The following is a 23,831-nucleotide window of genomic DNA, read 5'->3' on the forward strand; positions in this document are numbered from 1 at the left end:
AGAGGCAGCTATCTCCAGAAGGCTACCTAGGCGGTGGGTGGCCCTGTTGTCGTTGGAGCTTCGCTGGAGGAAACTGCTTCTTTCCTCCTTCGGTCTTCACAAGTAATGGTGGCCGCTGCCCTGAGCCACCGGAGTGGGTCCTCTTTTGATAATCACCTGTTGCACGTAGTTTTTTTGCCTGAGCGCTCTTCGAACGCTCTCAATCCTCGTTCAGTAGGGTGGCTACCTCTATAGCCACAAAAAAAGTTGATGGCATGCTGGTGAGGACCCGGTGCCTGAGTCCTTCCTTCAATCCACGAATGAACTTTCCAGCCCGCTCGTTGTCATCCATGAACAGGTTGAGACAATAATGCTCCAACCGCTGAAATTTGGAGATGTACTCGCCCAAACTCAAGTTGCCTTGACACAACTCAAGAAATTCTACCTTCTTCTTTTCCCTCACATGAGGAGGGAAGCAGTTTCCTAGAAAAGCCCTCCCAAGGAATCACCTCAGCACCCGAAAATTGTACTTCCCGAGTCATGTCCCACTATTCACATGCATCATCCTTCAGTCGGAAGGACCCGAACATTGTCTTCTTATCATCAGGGATGGACAAAACCTGGAACACTTGTTCCACCTCCTTGACCCAACTCTCTGCCATGTCAGGGTCAACCCTGTCCGTGAAGGTCAGAGGGTCGAGCCTCAGAAACTTTTCATAGGTACCGGAGGGTGTCCCCTCAGTAAGGAGAGCCTAGTCCCACATTGAGCGAACCTGGCTCTGAATTGCCTCTGTCAGGGTGTTGAGGGTATCCATCATGAATCTCCTCTTCTCGCACCACTCATTAGCCATGTTGTTGTGCATGCCTCTTGTCATCCTTGAAAAGTAGTCAAGAGTAAGGGTCAATGTGCCGTAAAAATATAAGAAAAACCTAAGTCTTTATTAAGAAAGTTGTTCGTTTCAAATCTAGCAGTGCTTGTACATAAGCAAAAAAAATTTATTCAGCAATGATAAAGGAGTTTACAGACTCCAACAAAACTTGGCAGGTGCTACCGCCCCTCAGGGACAACTAGAATACTTCTTAAGATATTCCCTTCTATTGCTGGTGTGCCTGAATCTGCACTTAGGGGTGAAAGGAGGTGACTTCTCATAGGAGGTCTCCTGCCCGTAGAGGGGCGTCATCGGTGTATACTTCGATGAGCCAAAATTATAACTTGACGAATTAGTTGCAAGCGTGTTTGTGGGTAATACATTGCCCGTTGGGTCTATTGGAGGTGGTGGTTGCTCGTCTACAACTGAAGTTGCGATTTCGTGGCCGTACTATGCCTTTAAGAGACATGCATCCATGGCATGCCCTGAGTTCCTACATAATACAAACTATTTTGCTACAGCAGAGGGAATGTATTCTCTTGATGACTCTTATGGTGCATGTTGGTGCACTAGAACATGCAAAGGTGCGAATCCACCTTCTCAGGCATAAACTTCAACCCATGTCGTTGCCAATGGTATTTGGTAGGCGATCGATAGTAGAAAGCCTAGATCATCTATAAAGGTAGTTAGGGGTGAGCAGTTAGCCTAGTAACCAGCCATGAACATTCCATGTTTGGCCCTTTCCATGAAGGAGCCCCTCCCCCTTACAAAGCAACCTTGCAACCTATGTGCCCCCCTACCGTGACTACCCCTAGGACCAACAAACAGATCCATCTTTTGAATCATCCTACAAACAGAAACAGGAATATAATTTAATCAAAACATGCTATAAAAGATCAAAGACTTACTTACAGCACGATGAGATGCTCAATGATCAAGATTCAACTCTTTCTGAACTGACTCTGATATCAAGTTGTAACGCCCCAAAATTTTAACTTATGGATTTCAAAAACATTGATGAAAAACCTTTTTCAAAGATTAGAGTTTTTACTTTTAAAATTGACAGCGGAAGCAATTTAGAAATGAGCACAAGTTAACAAATTCTGGGCACGTTAGCCTTAAAATCATCATTACTCATGAAACAACTACTCAAGAGAAGTGAGGAACAAACTATAAATTATTAATGAAATTTCTAATTTATTACAAAAATAAGTATTATTCCCACAATCCAAAAATCTAAGGGAAACCCAAAAATAGAGCCAAGACGCTAGTAGAAAGAAGGAAATCTTGAGCCATGTTGCATCATACCATCAACCGTCTGTAAAATCTTATTCGTCACATGCCCATGAAATGGGTTAGTTTCATAACAAACTAGTAGGTGCACGAATAAACTATGTAGAACAAATAAAATAGGGCATCATAAGATAAGCAATTTATTTCATTGACAGTACTAATTAAAATGTGAAATTGAAATACGAGAAAGTAAATCTATTTTAGCATATGCCACATATGCAAACAACTACTGTACCGAAAGAGATATTCATCACAAGACATAAGCAACATCGTAAGCAGTATGAATCTCATTAATCTATAACTATTATAAACAGAATATTCTTTAAGTTGTGATATTAACTGGTATGTGGGTACACACAAATGCAAAACGTAGAAACAATCAAGACTGATCCGGGGGTTTATTATGTCAAGTATATTTCATTAACCTTGATGGTTTATTGAGTCCTCTCCTAAAGAAACGGTCAGTGACTAAGGAAGTAAATCCTCAGAGGCATCCATGGCCCATGGATGCATCCAACTTCTACAGAAGTACCTGAGAGTTACCACCTAGGATAATTTATAGTAATTTGAATTCTCTTAACTCTGATGACTGGGGAAGCCAGGTCTTTTGCTCGTAGAATGGTTGTTAACAACATGTCCATTAGAGTTTTTGTACTATCCATCCTCTTCCTTGGTGAACCATGAAGGTCGAATGAGAACGATGGGGGTTTCTTAACTGCTGCCCCAATCTACATGCTCTGATCTGCTACTCACTTGAGCATCTTGCCTGTGAAGGCGAAATGTCACCATTTATGTGATCTCAGCATTGTGCTATATGCACGCTTAGAAGTTGCCACAACATCATCATCTAAACATCGTAACACCAATCTAACATACTTGTCCAAAAGTACGGTTGTACATGTCTAAAGGTACGACTATGATAAGAGGGAAACATTTAATATGTTGCAATTCATTTAGCTCATACATGATATGCATTGCTCTTTGAGCCTTTGGCCTATTGAGGCGAACATCATTATTTTCATTTATTTCAACAGAGTGCTCATTGCACACTTTGAGGTACTCAACAACTTCTCATACTACTTATCGTAATGTATATATTGTACCTATCTAAAGGTTTGGCCATGATAGTAGGTCATGGGTTTCTCAATAGATAACCTCACACGGTGTTTCATATGACTTAAAAGTAGTAATATACTTGGCGTGCTCAAACATTACGAAACAGAAAATCTCAAATTAGTCTTGGGATCACTGTGGATCTAATCATTCTTTTCGAGTAATCGACTCGGGGTACAATTAGTTGCATCTAGCAACACATAAATGGAACACAAGCTTTATAAGCAGGATCTTGTTCTCGAGAAGTCGGCCTTGCACAATGAAGCACCTCCTCTTGAGCTTTTAGCACCTATACATAATTTTGCACCTTTGCAAAAGGGGCAAAATATGATACGCACACCTGCAAACCCTGCGAGGATTGCCTGAGGGTGACAACAAGAACAAAATGTGATAGCAAATCTAAACATATGCAATATGACGACAACAAGAAGCAAGTAGAGAAGTTTACTGGCAGTAAACTAAATGTTGAACTCATACTATGCATACAAGACGTGGCAGCTACAGAAAACACATAATTTCTGATAAATAAAGTCAAGTAAAGAGTAGACCATTATAAGTCATATTCATCCATATTTATGCATGCATAAAAATATATCAGTTGTTCTTATCCCAGGATTCAACTACTTTATTTAATTCATCCAAAGTCTTCATGTAACTTTCTTCTACCTCTGAAGGTTGCATCGTTGTGTGTGCCTACGAGTGTAGGTGATGTAGGACTCGGGTCACGGGGCACAAGCAAAATTTGTCATATGAAGTGCAAATAAACAAATACGTTTAATAAAACACAAGAAGCATTGACTGCATTGTGGTCGACCCTATGAAGTGGAAGTAGGGAGGCAAGGGTGCGACCCCTGAACTCATACTATGCATACAAGACGTGGCAGCTACAGAAAACACATAATTTTTGATAAATAAAGTCAAGTAAAGAGCAAACCATTATAAGTCATATTCATCCATATTTACGCATGCATAAAAATATATCAGTTGTTCTTATCTCAAGATTCAACTACATTATTTAATTCATCCAAAGCCTTCATGCAACTTTCTCCTACCATGAGAGGTTGTGTCACTAAGTGCGCCTACGAGTGTAGGTGTTGTAGAACTCGAGCCACGGGGCACGAGTAGGATCCATCGTGTGAGCTGCAAACAAACAAACGTGATTAATAAAATGCAAGAAACGTTGACTGTATTGGGGTCGACCGTATGAAGTGCGGGGGGGGGGGGGCAAGGGGGCGAACCCTGACTGAAAAAAGGGAGATAGAGGTGTAGCCCTTGTCTGCGATCCTCGACAACAGTGCAAGGTGCACAATGCATCCCTTGCCCGCTTGCCTGATCGAAAGTAGAAAAAAAGGGCAAAGACCCAGCCCCTGCCTGCTAGCCTAACGGAAAGGAGAGGGGTGAGCCCCTGCCGATCAAATGGATCGACATGCTATCCCCTACTGGAGCGACAGTCGGCAGGGGCAAAACCTTTGCCTGAGAGCATACAGTGAGGCAGGGGCTTTGCCCTTGCTAGCTGAAAAATGAATGGCATATGCATGGGCCTTGCCTTTGCCGGAAAACAGTTGGCAGGGGCACTACCCCTGCTAGAAAATAGTCGGCAGGGACAAAGCCCCTCCAACAAATATAGTGGTCGACATTGGATTTTCCAGGGCCGGGAAAGACCATTGGCAGAGCCCTACCCCTGCTGAAACACAGTCGACAGTGCCTTTGCCCTTGTAGGGAAAATAACAGTCGGCAGGGGCCCTGCTGTGAGTTTTAGGAAAACACTTTTTTAAAATAGTATTTTTATTCAAAATCTAGTGAAAGCGAGACACCAAAAATATAAAAATTGGCTCGCACGAGTGGTGGAGTTTGGGTCGATCTTAGGGAACGGAAAAAACTTGTATTCAAACACACAAGCTAAACTACTCTTTATAGCCAAAATAAAAAGAATTGATTAAATAATTAACTAACTAAGGGAGTTCTGCCCTACACAGAGGGCTTAACAAAAGAATAATAAATGATTTTATTACAGACCCAATCAAATTTAATTGAATTAAAAATAAAAACCTAATCTAAAAATAAAGGCAAAAGTCTTCACTGTTTGAATCTTTGTCCCCTTATATCCCTTTTCTAATGGAATAGGTAATGCATGTTTTCTTCTGCCCTCTAAGGGCTCCCTCAGGGCACTTTTAAGGGCTTGAGGGAACCTCAAAGGGTACTTTTAGGCCACAAAAAGGGCTCTACCACACTTTTCAACGCTTCCCTGCAAAACACAAAAACACAACGAATCAGTACGATGAAAACTAGACAAGAAATTAATAGCTAATGACTAAAAATATTAAGCAAAAATAAGATTTGAATTGACTAAACTAAACTAAACATGAACTAAGCTATGAACAAACTAATCTAACAACCTAACACTAAATAACAAAATAGCAAAACCACCTAACTAACTATAATTCAAGAACTCGTTGTAACAAACTAATTCAATAAAGTAACTATTAGTCTAACTAATTCAAGAAAGCGACAATTCAAGAATCAAATGTAAACTAAGGAACAAGAAAAGAACTCAGCAAAACATGATAACTAATTAATTAACAAATATTAACAAGTAAGTCATAAATAAGAATGGTTGACAAATCTTTTTAACTTGATTTGGCGAACAAATAAGATGCCTAATGAGTGGAGGAAGAGTACTTTGGTGCCTTTATATAAGAATAAGGGTGATATACAAGATTGCACAAACTATCGTGGTATAAAACTCATGAGTCATACTATGAAACTTTGGGAGAGGGTGATTGAGTCTAGGTTGAGGAAGGTTGTCATGATATCGGAGAATCAATTTGGTTTTATGCCTGGAAGATCAACTATGGAAGCTATACATCTTCTTAGACAACTTATTGAAAGATATAGAGAGAGGAACAAAGATTTGCATATGGTTTTTATTGATTTAGAGAAGGCATACGATAGAGTACCTAGGGACGTTCTCTGGTGGACAATGATGAAGAAAGGTGTTTCTCTCAAGTACATTAGTATAATTAAAGATATGTATGAAGGAGTAGTAACCAATGTCCGCACTTGTGGAGGGGTGACAACCAATTTTCCGATAACGGTTGGGTTACATCAAGGATCTGCTTTAAGCCCTTTCCTATTTGCGATAATGATGGATGAGCTTACGAGATCAATTCAAGAAAATGTATCGTGGTGTATGTTGTTTGCTGATGACCCGCTTTACTATATGGTACGGAATGTTGGGCTGCCAAGAGACATCATATTCAAAAAATGAGTGTAGCTGAGATGCGGATGCTTAGATGGATGTGTGGAAATACAATAAAAGATAAGATTCGAAACGAAGAGATACGTAAGAAGGTAGGTGTTGCACCCATTGAAAATAAGATGCGAGAGAATCGTTTACGGTGGTTTGGACATATTCGGCGAAGGCCTAATGTTGCTCCAGTTAGAAGGTTGGAGAAATGGGAAAATATATTAGTTAAAAGAGGTCGGGGTAGGCCTAGGAAGACTTGGATGGAGATGATAGGAAAGGATATGAATGCTTTGAACCTCACCGAGGACACGACGTTGGATAGAAATGACTGGAGGAAAAGGATTCATGTGGAAGACCCAAAATGAATTTCTTTTTTGGTTCATATCGCTGACCCCAATTGTTTTGGGATGAAGGCGTTGTTGTTGTTGTTGTTGTATTAACAAGTAAGTCACAAGAAGCAAGCAATTTTAAAAAATATTGGCTAATAGTAACTATAAAAATCAGCTAACTGGAATAAAGTAAAGCTACTTATTAAACTATATGTGCGAGAAGGAAAATTAGCTACAACCGAATGACACATAATACAAGATGCTATATGGATTTTAAACCAAAAACCAATCTAATCTAAACAATCAAGAACCATTTAAGTAATTTAGACTAACCGAATAACAATAATTAACTAAACTATCTACTAACACATAATTAATTAACAAGAATATGAAACAAGCTAACAAATTAACTAAATTAAAATAAGAAGAGACTAACTACAAGAATATCCATTAACAAATAACCTATACTAACTCAGCTGGACTGTATTAACAAATTGTAAAACATGAAATACTACTACTAGCTACTTAACTAATTGATCTTAGATGAAATAAGAAACTTAACTAATGTGTAACAGACTATTAAACTAAACAACCAAAAACAACTAACTTCTAATGTAACACATAACTAAAGCAAATAAACTGACTAAGATAATAAACAATTAATGAAATACTATATATTGAACTATGAGTCAAATGTAACAACTTAATCAAATAGACTACTAACGTCTAATGTAATAGACTACTTAGAAAAACAACAAACTAATAAACTAAAACAATCTAAATAAACTTTGAATGCAATAACAGGTCAACTAATAAAGAAATAACTAAAGCAACAGACGTTACATAAAAGTTAAAATGCTATATGCACAAGACTAAATCGACTGAAAAAAAGGATTAATAAAACAAACTAAAAACGCTATGTGCTGGAAACAACTAACATGAAATTTCATTTGACTAATAAACACTATGACTAATAAGCAAAAAAAAAATTTGCTGAAGCTAATAAACAAAAACCAGAGTCGGCTGATAAAACTAAAAACGCAAACGTTGCACTATACTTTACCATTTTTTTTTTCTTTTCTTTCAATCTAATAGTCAATCTAACTGTCCCAAAAACTAATAAACATCTAATGAATAACTCAGATTAACCATAGACAATAGGCTTTACTTGACGTCACACACGATTTTAGAAAAATGCTAAGAAAAAAAAACAACAAAAAAAAAAACTAACCGGCTAAAGGAAAAAGATTCTATTTACTTGATCTAAACAATGGCGAGTAAAAAAAAACTTGTTGCAGACTTTCCTACATTAAATCTAATCCTAAACTATTCAAAAACTAATCGAGAAAAAAAAAGAAAAAATTTATAAAACCGACGATCTACCTAAATCAAGATTATCTAATATGTAAATCAAGAAATGACTACATGATCTACACAAAATATATATTTTTGTTCTTTTTATTTTTAAGATGCAATAAACTTAAGCTAAGCTAAACTAAACTAAATATGCAGATGATGTGATGATCTATGAAACTATATGGGATGCAATGCTTAATGCAATGCCAAACCTAAATCTACAGTGAAAAAGAGAGAGAAAGAAACGACATGTCATAGATCGGCTCCGATGAAAGGGTTGAGAAGAGGAGATGGTTGATCCAGATGCATCCACGCTGCCTCGACGAAGAGGAAGAAGTTGCCAATGACAAAAGAGTTTGAAGCTTGAAGAAAATGGGGAAGAAGAAGAAGGGGAGAACAAGGAGAGAAAGAAATCGGCAAAAGAGCGAGGGAGAGCAAGAGAGAGAGAGAGAGAGAGAGAGAGAAGAGAGGGACAAAAAGCAAGGGGAGCTTGAGGATGCTGGGAAAACGTGTTTCCAGCCCTCTTAATCCTATTTATATGCCTAATTAGGTTAAAAACCAGATTTTCAAAAGAGATGATAAATTTTCAATAATTCCAAAAAGGTCTCTTCTTGAAAAATGAGTTTTTTCGAAAGAGGTTTTTTTTAAAACTAATTAAAAATAATTAACAAAGTTCTAATCTAATCTAAATTACGAATTAGAAAGGTTCTATCTAATAAAAATATACTGAAAAACACTAGGTTCAATTGAAAAATACGTTTTTTCCCAAAAATTGAGTTTTGAAGCAAATTCTCGAAAACAATGATAAAGATAGGTTTTTAATGTAATTTTATCATGGATCATGTATAAATAAAGATGAATAAAATGTAGATATTATGCATCATCAAATACCCCCTTGCTTATCGTTTGCTAGTCCTCAAGCAAACTGAAGCAAAAAGTAAAAATACTAAACTAATCAAAACAAAAGCCTAACCCACTTTCGTAGAAATTACAGTTGCATTTAGCATATACAACAACCTATTTAAACTCCTGGGTTACCCCATTGGATGAGTAAGGTCTCGTGAGGGTTTGCAGTGATGCTACCCACAAACATCTCTTTCATGTATGCATAACAATGACCAACTTCAAAAAGCATTAAGTAGTTAAGGAGTTTGTTTCCACAAATATTTCATGTCATTACATTATCAAAACATGATTAGAGTCTTTTTACCTACTACCACAGAATAAAATATTTTCTTTCACTTTTCTAAATATCATAATAATTTATGTTTTATTATCAGAAAATCAAATAAATACATGTTATTATTTACTAATCTTCACTCATATGTTTTCTGCAGAGGTTTTCTCAATATTTGTTTCTAAGCAATGAACTTTTTCTCTTTTATGCTCTTTTCTTTTTCTTTGATTTTTAATTTTTCACACACTTTTCTTTTCTTTCTTTTGTTGAGCACTAATTCAAATTTTCAGTTTTCGTGACTCGTGTAACGAGCTTTGGGTCAGTGACTCTCAGGCCAGACGACCTTAGGGCACCAGATACAAAGTAACCCTCAGACTTAATCGCTCAAGTCACTAGACCTTCAATTTTCATAGCTTTACGTATAGCTTGCTTCTCTGTCATGTGCAATGTCAACATCTATTAGGCTTTTTTATAAAGTCCATGTAACAGGCTTTTGGGCCGGTGGCTCCCAAACTAGATGGCTTTAGGGCACCAGTTGTAAACACCCCTCGGGCTCTACTTGCTCGAACAAACTAGGCCACAGATATCAACTAGACAAAGAAGTGATTTCCTTCGTTATTCTTTTCGACATGGGAATCAAACACTTCAACTTGTGTCTGAACTCAGTTACTAGAGAGTACAAAGAGACCAAACAACTAAACGTATGCTCTTTTCACTTTTTGAGCTCATATTTCAATTTTGTTCATTTGCTTAGTTTTTCAAAAGTAAAACTATGCATATTCATACTTGTGATTCAAAATAAACTCTAGCATGCATCTATCGCCATTTCTTTGAAATTCACATGAACAATCATGTTTTTCTAGATCAGTGTGAGAAAAAAATTTTGTGGGGCTTAAAAATTCTCTAAAAACATTTGATTTTGTAAAGCATTCATATAAGTTCAATCTCGTTCCTTAAAAGCCCAGTTTTTATGACTTGTCATCAAAAGTGCAAAGTATAAAGACAAAAAAAGTTTGGGTGTGCAACCTACACCCTCCCCTATGCTTGAATGACATTGTTCTCAGTGTCACTCCTCCATGCTTGTATAAAATTGAGTGAATGCATATGAGAACACAAGTAATTGGGAGAAAAGAGTAGAGGTCACCTGCTTCACACTGTAGAACCTTACCTGATATGGCATGTGAATGGCTCTGCATAGGTTTCACCTATCTTAATGTTATGCAACTCAAAAAATATACAAAAATTATGAAGCATACATGATCTATCATTCACGCTCATAAAAGAAAAGATTACCTAAAAACAAAAAAACTACTAAAGCTACTATTGGTACATCACAAATATGGGTTGCCTCCCATAAAGCGTTAAGTTTTACGTCCTTACCAAGCGGATCTTTGGAGACTCTTCATTGTCTATGAGATCAATGGACGCGAAGTCGTGCTCAATCATAGGCTCTGAGGAAAAGAGTGTCATCTGTGACACTGCGCACTATGTTTCCTCTAACTCTACCCCTATGCATCCTACGATGACTCTCTAGACTGAAAGAAAGGAGTTTAGTCTCCACATGAAGACTATTCTCAAATGGTGGAGAGCCAAGAACTGAACATCTATCAATATAAGAAACATCAAGCAAGGGGGGTTGAGGTGATTCTGCTTGAATATGTCAAGCATTTCGGGCATGCATGCTCCCAGCTTGCCAAAATCATGTAGTTTGGCCAAGGCTTGAGTAAAAGGGGCTGTGGGGATATACGAAGAGAGCATAAACCATTGGCCCTGCCCATTCTCCTTGGGCCTGGTGGAGGAGATCGACTGAGCTAGGGGTGTAGAGGTGGGTTCGCCAGTTGACTCCTGAGTAGGGTGGAATGCCTTTCGACTCCGAAGAACATAAAGGAGTTGACCTGCTCATGGTGAGACTTTGTGGGGTGCAGGTCGGGATACATGGGTTCCTTACCCTTTAGGTTGATGAGAGACTGACTCGAGAGGCTTCCTTCGCTTCGCCTGCTCAAGGCCTCATCCAACTATCCTATTTGCATCTCTAGTTTCGCTATTGACTGCGTGTGAGAGCTAAGAGTGACCTTGATGTCAGAGAAGGCCTCAAGAAGCTTCTCCTGAAAAGATGAGCTCGATCTGGGATCCTAAGGAGAAGGCAAGTTAAGCTGGGGATAAGCCTGTGGAAGTATGAGACGCGAGTAACCTTGTGAGAAGTTACCCCGTCTGAGAGGACAGATGGGGTGGCTTGTGTGGATCTCTCAACGCAAAGTTGGGATGATTTCACCATCCTGGGTTATACATGGGTGCATAAGGATCGTGCACCAATCTAACGAAACCTTAGGCAACATTCACTTGCTTCTGAACAAATTCAGGATAAAGTTGTGCTACCGGACACTCAAAAACAAAGTAAGCAGTGCTAATACATAGCTCAGACACTTTTTTTACTTGATTTATCGAAGTTGGGTTGGCCAGTAATTGATCAACTTTCCTAGTCAACTGGTCCACTTTGATTTGCAAATCATGTCCAGACCCAACTTCGAAAATCCCTTCCTTCTTAGGACCACTAGGAACATGTGTGGTTTTATCAAGACGCAAAGACAGGGCATAATGCATGGCATTTTTGCTCAATATATCAAATAGGGCCCATGCCTCATCCTCGTTCTTGAGCATAAATGTGCCTCCACACGAAGAATCAACAATTTGTCTGTGCTTCTCGGTCAGACTATAGTAAAAGTACTACACCAGTTGCCAATGAGGCACCTGATGATGGTGGCACTTCCAGAGAAGATCTTTCATCCTCTCTTTGGTCTCATGAAATTGTTCACTCTTAATCTGAGAGAAATTGGTAATGACTTTACGAAACTGATTTATCTTACCAATTAAGAAATACTTCTTGAGGAACTCACGTTGCATGTGTTCCCAAGTGGGAATTTGAACAATATCGAAGGCCTCTAACCAGTGCTTGTCTTTATCTTTGAGGGAGAATGAGAATAACGTGAACCTCAACATGTCATCCCTAAAATTATTGATTCGCATCGTAGAGCAGATCTCGAAAAACTCATCGAGATAACGGTAGGGGTCTTCATTGTTTAGGCCATAGAAAGATGAGAGCATCTGGATTATGCTGACCTTAATCTCAAACTGCAACACTCCTACAGCGGGTCTCACGATGCATGAGACTGGAGTGTAAGCATTGAGAGTGAAGTACTCCCTAAGAGAATGAGTCAACTGTTGATCTTGAGCCATGGGGGCAGATTGACAGGCTCTCCTAAAAAGGGTCTAGGGGTTTTCAATTAACTCAACAAGCTCGGGGTCAAGCGAGCGTCGCCTGTGCATGCACCAGAGGGTAGACTGATGCAACAACTGTCCTAGATTTTGGTTTTCTACCTACCTAACGTGCTAAGCGGCCAAACCACAACAAACCATAAAGTGAGCAAAAAGGAAAATAACAGAAAAGTAGGAAATAAACAAGCACCACACAATTGCACTCAACAGAGTTTTTTTAGAAAAAAAAATCTATGAGCATGGTACCAATCATGCGCAGTCATCTCTAAGAGTATCTTAGTAGGTGGGTTGTACAGAAAGAGTAAGTTGATCTTTACGATGTGCAAACACATGGTTCTAAACCTAAATGCAGAAAGCAAACTAAGCAATTCTAAGCAATTAACAGGGAAAGTAAACTAAAAAGTCCTAATTAAAGAACAAAAAGTAAACTAGCAACCTAAATAACATGAACAAACAATAGAGATAAAGTGAATACTTGTATTACTCGCCGTTCTCCGACAATGATGCCAAAATTTGGTGTGAGTTTTAGGAAAACACTTTTTTAAAATAATATTTTTAATCAAAATCTAGTGAAAGCCAAACACCAAAAATATAAAAACTGGCTCGCACGAGTGGTGGAGTCCGGGTCGATTTTAGGGAACTAAAAATACTTGTATTCAAACACACAAGCTAAACTACTTTTTATTGCCAAAATAAAAAGAATTAATTAAATAATTAACTAACTAAGGGAGTGCTGCCCTACACAGAGGGCTTAAACAAAAGAATAATAAATTATTTTATTACAGACCCAATTGAATTGAATTGAATTAAAAATAAAAACCTAATCAAAAAATAAAAGCAAAAGTCTTCAGTGCTTGAGTCTTTGTCCCCTTGTATCCCTCTTCTAAAGGAACATGTAATGCATGTTTTCCTTGAGGGCACTTTTGAGGGCTTGAGGGAACCTCAGAGGGTACTTTTAGGGCACAAAAAGGGCTCTACCACACTTTTCAATGCTTCCCTGCAAAACACAAAAACACAACGAAGCAGTATGATGAAAACTATACAAGAAATTAATAGTTAATGACTAAAAATATTCAGCAAAAACAAGATTTGAATTGACTAAACTAAACTAAACATGAACTAAGCTATGAACAAACTAATCTAACAATCTAACACTAAATAACAAAACAACAAAACTACCTAACTAACTATAATTCAAGAACCAGTTGTAACAAACTAATTCAATAAAGTAACTATTAGTCTAACTAATTCAAGAAAGCGACAATTCAAGAATCAAATGTAAACTAAGGAACAAGAAAAGAACTCAGCAAAACATGATAACTAATTAATTAACAAATATTAACAAGTAAGTCACAAGAAGCAAGCAATTTAAAAAAATATTGGCTAATAGTAACTATAAAAATCAGCTAACTGGAATAAAGTAAAGCTACTTATTAAACTATATGTGCGAGAAGGAAAATTAGCTACAACCGAATGACACATAATACAAGATGCTATATGGATTTTAAACCAAAAACTAATCTAATCTAAACAATCAAGAACCATTTAAGTAATTTAGACTAACCGAATAACAATAATTAACTAAACTATCTACTAACACATAATTAATTAACAAGAATATGGAACAAGCTAACATATTAACTAAATTAAAATAAGAAGAGACTAACTACAAGAATATCCATTAACAAATAACCTATACTAACTCAGCTGGACGGTATTAACAAACTGTAAAACATGAAATACTACTACTAGCTACTTAACTAATTGATCTTAGATGAAATAAGAAACTTAACTAATGTGTAACAAACTATTAAACTAAACAACCAAAAACAACTAACGTCGAATGTAACACATAACTAAAGCAAATAAACTGACTAAGATAATAAACAATTAATGAAATACTATATATTGAACTATGAGTCAAATGTAACAACTTAATCAAATAGACTACTAACATCTAATGTAATAGTCTACTTTGAAAAACAACAAACTAATAAACTAAAACAATCTAAATAAATGTTGAATGCAATAAGAGGTCAACTAATAAAGAAATAACTAAAGCAACAGACGTTGATTCATAAAAGTTAAAATGCTATATGCACAAGACTAAATCGACTGAAAAAAAGGATTAATAAAACAAACTAAAAACACTATGTGCTGTAAACAACTAACATGAAATTTCATTTGACTAATAAACACTATGACTAATAAGCAAAAAAAAAAATTGCTTAAGCTAATAAACAAAAACCAGAGTCGGTTGGTAAAACTAAAAATGCAAACGTTGCACTATACTTTACCATTTTTTTTACTTTTCTTTCAATATAATAATCAATCTAACTGTCCCAAAAACTAATAAACATCTAATGAATAAATCATATTAACCACAGACAATAGGCTTTACTTGACGTCACACACGATTTTAGAAAAATGCTAAGAAAGAAAAACAACAACAAAAAAAACTAACCGGCTAAAGGAAAAAGATTCTATTTACTTGATCTAAACAATGGCGAGTAAAAAAAAACTTGTTGCAGACTTTCCTACATTAAATCTAATTCTAAACTATTCAAAAACTAATCGAGAAACGAAAAAGAAAAAAATTATAAAACCTACGATCTACCTAAATCAAGATTATCTAATATGTAAATCAAGAAATGACTACATGATCTACACAAAATATATATTTTTGTTCTTTTTATTTTTAAGATGCAATGAACTTAAGCTAAGCTAAACTAAACTAAATATGCAGATGATGTGATGATCTATGAAACTATATGGGATGCAATGCTTAATGCAATGCCAAACCTAAATCTACGGTGAAAAAGAGAGAGAAAGAAACATGTCATAGATCGTCTTTGATGAAAGGGTTGAGAAGAGGAGATGGTTGTTCCAAATGCATCCACGCTGCCCCGACGAAGAGGAAGAAGATGCCAATGACAAAAGGGTTCGAAGCTTGAAAAAAATGGGGAAGAAGAAGAAGGGGAGAACAAGGAGAGAAAGAAATCGGCGAAAGAGCGAGGGAGAGCAAGAGAGAGATAGAGAGAAGAGAGGAACAAAAAGCAAGGGGAGCTTGAGGATGCTGAGAAAACGTGTTTCCAGCCCTCTTAATACGATTTATAAGCCTAATTAGGTTAAAAACCATATTTTTAAAAGAGATACGATAAATTTTCAATAATTCCAAAAAGGTCTCTTCTTGAAAAATGGGTTTTTTTGAAAGAGGTTTTTCTTAAAACTAATTAAAAACAATTAACTAAGTTCTAAATCTAATCTAAATTATGAATTAGAAAGGTTCTATCTAATAAAAATATACTGAAAAACACTAGGTTCAATTGACAAATACGTTTTTTCCCAAAAATTGAGTTTCAAAGCAAATTCTCGAAAACAACAATAAAGATGGATTTTTAATGTAATTTTATCATGAATCATGTATAAATAAAGATGAATAAAATGCAGATATTATGCATGATCAGCTTGCCGAAAAGAACACAGTCGGTAAGGGCGAAGCCCCTGCCTATAAAAGCTGAGGCGATAGGGAGAGGGAGGGCACAAGAGGGGCGTCGACCTTCTGCCGACCTTTCAAGAACAAGGAGAGAGAGGAATGGCAGGACAAGGGCTGACGACCTCTGACCGGCGCTCCGACAACAAGAGCGAGGGAAGGAAAACAAAGAGAATGAGAAAAAAGAGGGAGAAAGTGGGGGCTTACTTGTGAAGCCTACAGTGGTCAGGGTACACCGCATGGGAGGGGGTAATGATCGAGGCATCCTCCGACGAATCGAAGAGGACGAGGGAGGTGAGAGAGTGAGAGAGCGATCGAGAGGGAGAAGGAGCGTAGGGGTGAGGGCCTCCCCTCACCCTTGCATTATTTTAAGGGTGCGAGAGGGCGCGGATCAGAAAACCCCAAAGGGATTTCCCTTTTCAACAAAGGGGGGAAAGCGGTGTGGGGGTGAAGGTTTTAAAATAAAACCCTCGCCTCTGCGTGCATCGGATGTTATAACCCTAATGAGTTATCAGATCTGGGTCGGGTTTGGATCTGACCCAGATCCAAAAATATTTTTTGTGTGGGTTTTATATCATGCCCATGTTCTTGTATTGCATGAACCTCCTATGTCAACTCCAACAATAACTTCTTATCTCTTTCAAGTTGACCCTCATCATTTCGAACAAACAAAGGAGTCAATAGAAAAAAGAAAAGGAATTTGAAGAAGAAAAAGAAAGCCTAAAAAATTAATAGAACTCTCGCCTAACATGATTCAAAGATCTCAAATGGTAGAAAGAAGAAAGTAAAACCCCCAAAACCCTTAGCACCTCACTCTCAAAGACCCTTTTCTGACCTGACAAGAGAGAGATCTTATTGGCGATAACCACAGAGGTTACAAGTGGTGAGGGTGAGGGATGTTGGGACTCGAGGTGAGGCGAGATGATGACGTCAACAATGCCACCTCCACCTCTCGTTTCTTGTAGAGAGAGAGAGAGAGACCTCCACCTCTCTCCACCACCTCCACCTCCCATTTCCCGAGAGAGAGAGAGAGAGAGAGAGAGAGAGAGAGAGAGAGAGAGAGAGAGAGAGAGAGAGGGTGGGATGGTATCACGAGGCTATAAGAGAAAGAAAGAGAGGGATGGGGCTCAGGGTGATATTTTTATAATATATATATTATATAAAATATATATAGGAGTTAAACCTTATCAAGCTCGATAGACCGATCAAGCTTGGTTCGTTTGCTCGGTCAAGCCTCACATCTTAGTTCAAGCTCAACTCATTTACGAGATGAGCAGAGCTCAAGCCCGAGTCGGCTTGATTCGTTGCAATGACAGGTATCCAGCCACCAGTTGGAAATGGCCGGTAAGTTGGAAGGGAGGGAGTGGGAGAGTGGTGTAGGGTGTAGATGAAAGGGTTACCCGATGAACGAGGTTACCCACTACCTAAAAGAAACCGGGTTTGGTGTCACCCAAATATGCACCAAATCTAGTTTTCATGAGAATACCATGTTTACACCCAAAACCAGGTTTAAAACTCAGTTTTTTGTGTTATCCAAATAAGGTCTTAAGAATTGTTATTTTGTTAAGGAACAATTGCATCTAAGGGCCACTATCTTCCCTTAATTCCATTATTAGGCTTCACTTTTCTGAATCTCTTCATATGGACCGTACGTTTTTTTAAAACTCCAAAATAATGATAAGGCATGGAACTATTTTGCAACTTGTCAATAAGGCAGTTTTAAGAATAATGCATTTTGTGTTTATGCTAGTGTGGATCCGTATTTTCTTAAAGGAATAAATGGTTTTTTTAATGATTTTCAAAATGGATCCTGTTTGAAAAATACGTGGGGTCTCATTTTCAAGTCTTGTATCTTTTCACCTCCGGCGATAATCAAAAGCGTTGTATCCTTGACACCAACTTATAAACCTAGATTACATTGATAGGCTGTTTAGTCATACCTTCCTGTACATGATGTCGGTATTGCACGCAACTAACTTATCATGGTTTTACCAGTTTTGGTTGCAAGATGCGCTCATTTATAAACTTATATTAGTTGTGTCAATTTGAATATGAAAAAAACCTTCAGCCTCATAACTTTGGATACACACCGTCTTTGAAGTATTATAAATCAGTTTAAGAGTATAAACTTAGTGAGTTGAGTGATGTAATATATATTTTTTTTGTGCAGTAGGGTCTATTGTTTGAAGGGAGGAGAAGAGGGTCTTTTGTAAGAATGAGGGCTCAAGATTTCAAGTTTGAAACCCAAAAAAGCATCAAAAGAAAAGCTTGAAAAATCAAAACTTCAAAGAAAAGAACTATAGGAACTCAGTTCAAGTGTATGAGATTGAATGAGCCAAGCCTATCAGTGTAAACTCAGCTAATCCACCTCTAAGGGTATCTTAGTAGGTGGGTTGTACAGAAAGAGTAAGTTGATCTTTACGATGTGCAAACACATGGTTCTAAACCTAAATGCAGAAAGCAAACTAAACAATTCTAAGCAATTAACAGGGAAAGTAAACTAAATAGTCCTAATTAAAGAACAAAAAGTAAACTAGCAACCTAAATAACATGAACAAACAATAGAAATAAAGTGAATACTTGTATTACTCGCCGTTCTTCGACAACGATGCCAAAATTTGGTGTGAGTTTTAGGAAAACACTTTTTTAAAATAATATTTTTAATCAAAATCTAGTGAAAGCCAAACACCAAAAATATAAAAACTGGCTCGCACGAGTGGTGGAGTCCGGGTCGATTTCAGAGAACTGAAAATACTTGTATTCAAACACACAAGCTAAACTACTCTTTATTGCCAAAATAAAAAAAAAATAATTAAATAATTAACTAACTAAGGGTGTGTTTCCCTACACAGAGGGCTTAAACAAAAGAATAATAAATTATTTTATTACAGACCCAATTGAATTGAATTGAATTAAAAATAAAAACCTAATCTAAAAATAAAGGCAAAAGTCTTCTGTGCTTGAGTCTTTGTCCCCTTGTATCCCTTTTCTAATAGAACATGTAATGCATGTTTTCCCTGAGGGCACTTCTGAGGGCTTGAGGGGACCTCAAAGGGTACTTTTAAGGCACAAAAAGGGCTCTACCGTACTTTTCAACGCTTTCCTGCAAAACACAAAAACACAACGAAGCAGTACAATGAAAACTAGACAAAAAATTAATAGCTAATGACTAAAAATATTCAGCAAAAACAAGATTTAAATTCACTAAACTAAACTAAACATGAACTAAGCTATGAACAAACTAATCTAACAACCTAATACTAAATGACAAAATAGTAAAACTACCTAACTAACTATAATTCAAGAACCATTTGTAACAAACTAGTTCAATAAAGTAACTATTAGTCTAACTAATTCAAGAAAGTGACAATTCAAGAATCAAATGTAAACTAAGGAACAAGAAAAGAACTCAGCTAAACATGATAACTAATTAATTAACAAATATTAACAAGTAAGTCACAAGAAGCAAGTAATTTTAAAAAATATCGGCTAATAGTAACTATAAAAACCGGCTAACTGGAATCAAGTAAAGCTACTTATTAAACTATATGTGCGAGAAGAAAAATTAGCTACAACCGAATGACACATAATACAAGATGCTATATGGATTTTAAACCAAAAACTAATCTAATCTAAACAATCAAGAACCAAAAAAACTTGCTGCAGACTTTCCTACATTAAATCTAATCCTAAACTATTCAAAAACTAATCGAGAAATGAAAAAGAAAAAAATTATAAAACCTACGATCTACCTAAACCTACGACTATATGATCTACACAAAAAATATATTTTTGTTCTTTTTATTTTTAAGATGCAATAAACTTAAGCTAAGCTAAACTAAACTAAATATGCAGATGATGTGATGATCTATGAAACCATATGTGATGCAATGCCAAACCTAAATCTACGGAGAAAAAGAGAGAGAAAGAAACGACCTGTCACAGATCGTCTCCGATGAAAGGGTTGAGAAGAGAAGATGGTTGATCCAGATGCATCCACACTGCCCCAACGAAGAGGAAGAAGTTGCCAATGACAAAAGGGTTCGAAGCTTGAAGAAAATAGGGAAGAAAAAGAAGGGGAGAACAAGGAGCGAAAGAAATCGACAAATGAGCGAGGGAGAGCAAGGGAGAGAAAGAAGAGAGGGACAAAAAGCAAGGGGAGCTTGATGATGCTGGGAAAATGTGTTTCCAGCCCTCTTAATCCTATTTATAAGCCTAATTAGGTTAAAAACCAGATTTTCAAAAGAGATATGATAAATTTTTAATAATTCCAAAAAGGCCTCTTCTTGAAAAATGGGTTTTTTTCGAAAGAGGTTTTTCTTAAAACTAATTAAAAACAATTAACTAAGTTCTAATCTAATCTAAATTATGAATTAGAAAGGTTCTATCTAATAAAAATATTGAAAAACACTAGGTCAAATTGACAAATACGTTTTTTTCCCAAAAATTGAGTTTCAAAGCAAATTCTCGAAAACAACTATAAAATGGGTTTTTAAGGTAATTTTATCATATATCATGCATAAATAAAGATGAATAAAATATAGATATTATGCATGATCACCCTGCCGAAAAGAACACAGTCGGCAGGGGCAAAGCCCCTGCCTATAAAAGCTGAGGCGATAGGGAGACAGAGGGCACAACAGAGGCATCAGCCTTCTGCCGACCTTTCGGGAACAAGGAGAGAGAGGAATGGCAGGGCAGAGGCTGGCGGCCTCCTGCCGGCACTTCGACAATAAGAGCGAGGAAAGGAAAACAAAGAGACAGAGAAAAAATAGGGAGCAAGTGGGGGCTTACTTGTGAAGCCTGCAGTGGTCGGGGTACACCGCATGGGAGGGGGTGATGATCGAGGGTTCCTCCGACGAATCAAAGAGGACGAAGGAGGCAAGAGAGTGAGAGAGCGATAGAGATGGAGAAGGAGCATAGGGGTGAGGGCCTCCCCTCACCCTTGCATTATTTTGAGGGCGCGAGAGGGCGCGGATCGGGAAACCCCAAAGGGGTTTCCCTTTTCAACAGAGGGGCGAAAGCGGTGTGGGGGTGAAGGTTTTAAAATAAAACTCTCGCCTCTGCGTGCATCGGGTGTTATATCCCTAATGAGTTATCAGATCCGGGTCGGGTTTGGATCTGACCCAGATCCAAAAATATTTTTTGTGTGGGTTTTATATCATGCCCATGTTCTTGTATTGCATGAACCTCCTATGTCAACTCCAACAATAACTTCTTATCTCTTTCAAGTTGACCCTCATCATTTCAAACAAACAAAGGAGTCAATAGAAAAAAGAAAAAGGAATTTGAAGAAGAAAAAGAAAGCCTAAAAAATTAATAGAACTCTCGCCTAACATGATTCAAAGATCTCAAATGGTAGAAAGAAGAAAGTAAAACCCCAAAACCCTTAGCACCTCACTCTCAAAGACCCTTTTCTGACCTGACAAGAGAGAGATCTTATTGGCGATAACCACAGAGGTTACAAGTGGTGAGGGTGAGGGATGTTGGGACTCGAGGTGAGGCGAGATGATGACGTCAACAATGCCACCTCCACCTCTCGTTTCTTGTAGAGAGAGAGAGAGAGAGATGGTATCACGAGGCTATAAGAGAGAGAAAGAGAGGGATGGGGCTCAGGGCGATATTTTTATAATATATATATTATATAAAATATATATAGGAGTTAAACCTTATCAAGCTCGATAGACCGATCAAGCTTGGTTCGTTTGCTCGGTCAAGCCTCACATCTTAGTTCAAGCTCAACTCATTTACGAGATGAGCAGAGCTCAAGCCCGAGTCGGCTTGATTCGTTGCAATGACAGGTATCCAGCCACCAGTTGGAGATGGCCGGTAAGTTGGAAGGGAGGGGGTGGGAGAGTGGTGTAGGGTGTAGATGAAAGGGTTACACGATAAACCAAGTTACCCACTACCTAATAGAAACCCGGTTTGGTGTCATCCAAATATGCACCAAATCTGGTTTTCATGAGAATACCATGTTTACACCCAAAACCAGGTTTAAAACTCGGTTTTTGGTGTTATCCAAATAAGGTCTTAAGAATTGTTATTTTGTTAAGGAACAATTGCATCTAAGGGCCACTATCTTCCCTTAATTCCATTATTAGGCTTCACTTTTCTGAATCTCTTCATATGGACCGTACGTTTTTTTAAAACTCCAAAATAATGATAAGGCATGGAACTATTTTGCAACTTGTCAATAAGGCAGTTTTAAGAATAATGCATTTTGTGTTTATGCTAGTGTGGATCCGTATTTTCTTAAAGGAATAAATGGTTTTTTTAATGATTTTCAAAATGGATCCTGTTTGAAAAATACGTGGGGTCTCATTTTCAAGTCTTGTATCTTTTCACCTCCGGCGATAATCAAAAGCGTTGTATCCTTGACACCAACTTATAAACCTAGATTACATTGATAGGCTGTTTAGTCATACCTTCCTGTAGCACGCAACTAACTTATCATGGTTTTACCAGTTTTGGTTGCAGGATGAGCTCGTTTATAAACTTATATTAGTTGTGTCAATTTGAATATGAAAAAAACCTTCAGCCTCATAACTTTGGATACACATCAGTTTAAGAGTATAAACTTAGTGAGTTGAGTGATGTAATATATAATTTTTTGTGCAGTCGGGTCTATTGTTTGAAGGGAGGAGAAGAAAGTCTTTTGTAAGAATGAGGGCTCAAGATTTCAAGTTTGAAACCCAAAAATAGCATCAAAAGAAAAGCTTGAAAATTCAAAACTTCAAAGAAAATAACTATAGGAACTCATAGTTCAAGTGTATGAGATTGAATGAGCCAAGCCTATCAGTGTAAACTCAGCTAATCCACTTGCTCACCAGCCCTAACTGTAAAGGTACATTTGTTTCAACCTGTATAAGGAAAAGAGGTTCGCTTTCATATGAAACTGGCTTTCTTTCTCCACAAAGCTGAAACTAATGCAATGCAAGAAAGTAGTTATGAAGCAAACTAATAAATGCAGGGATCCCTTTTTCAAATGAAAATGGGGTTTCACTGTTGCGGGCTTAGAAGCGAAAGACTCCACGACGTAGCTTTTGATAATCACAAAGATGGCGGTCCGGAAAACACTTTGGATTGAAGGGTGTGTTTTGAGTGAAGATTGCATCCCTCCATTGAGCGTGTGACAAACCTGCCGTAAGAGCCTAGTGAGTTTCAATCACTTAAGCAGGGTTCTATGAAAGTATTATGATAATTTATTTAAATGGCTTTTAGCAATTGTCTTATCCTTACAACTAGAGTGATTCATTCTCATGGAATGAAGTGGAGTTTGGGGGGGGGGGGGACGTGTGACGGGTGAGAAAAGATTTACACATGTAATGAGGAAGTGGTGGGAAAATATGAGGTTTGCTAGTGCTTACATTTCTATAACGATGCTTATATATTTATTTCATCCATGGTGGGGAAAAAGGAGAAGAATAATTTCTATGCAAACTACATGAAACAAATGCATTTTATAACCCATTTTGTTTGGGAAGCAAAGTGTCTAATGTGAAAGTGACACCCTTCAAAAAAATACGTGCAGTTTAGGTAGATTCCACATGAATCAAGTTTCCTTCGAGGCCTATGAAAATATTTTCACATGCAAATATATTTTTTGTGGGAAAGGGTGAACCCCACTCATTACTATGACATGCATTTTTTTCACCTAATCTATTTCTCTAAGAGTGGACCAAATGAAACAAACAAGTCCTCA

The sequence above is a fragment of the Nuphar pumila genome, chromosome 15 (assembly GCF_984573655.1).
Source record: "Nuphar pumila chromosome 15, dmNupPumi1.hap1.1, whole genome shotgun sequence".
Classification (NCBI taxonomy): Eukaryota; Viridiplantae; Streptophyta; class Magnoliopsida; order Nymphaeales; family Nymphaeaceae; genus Nuphar; species Nuphar pumila.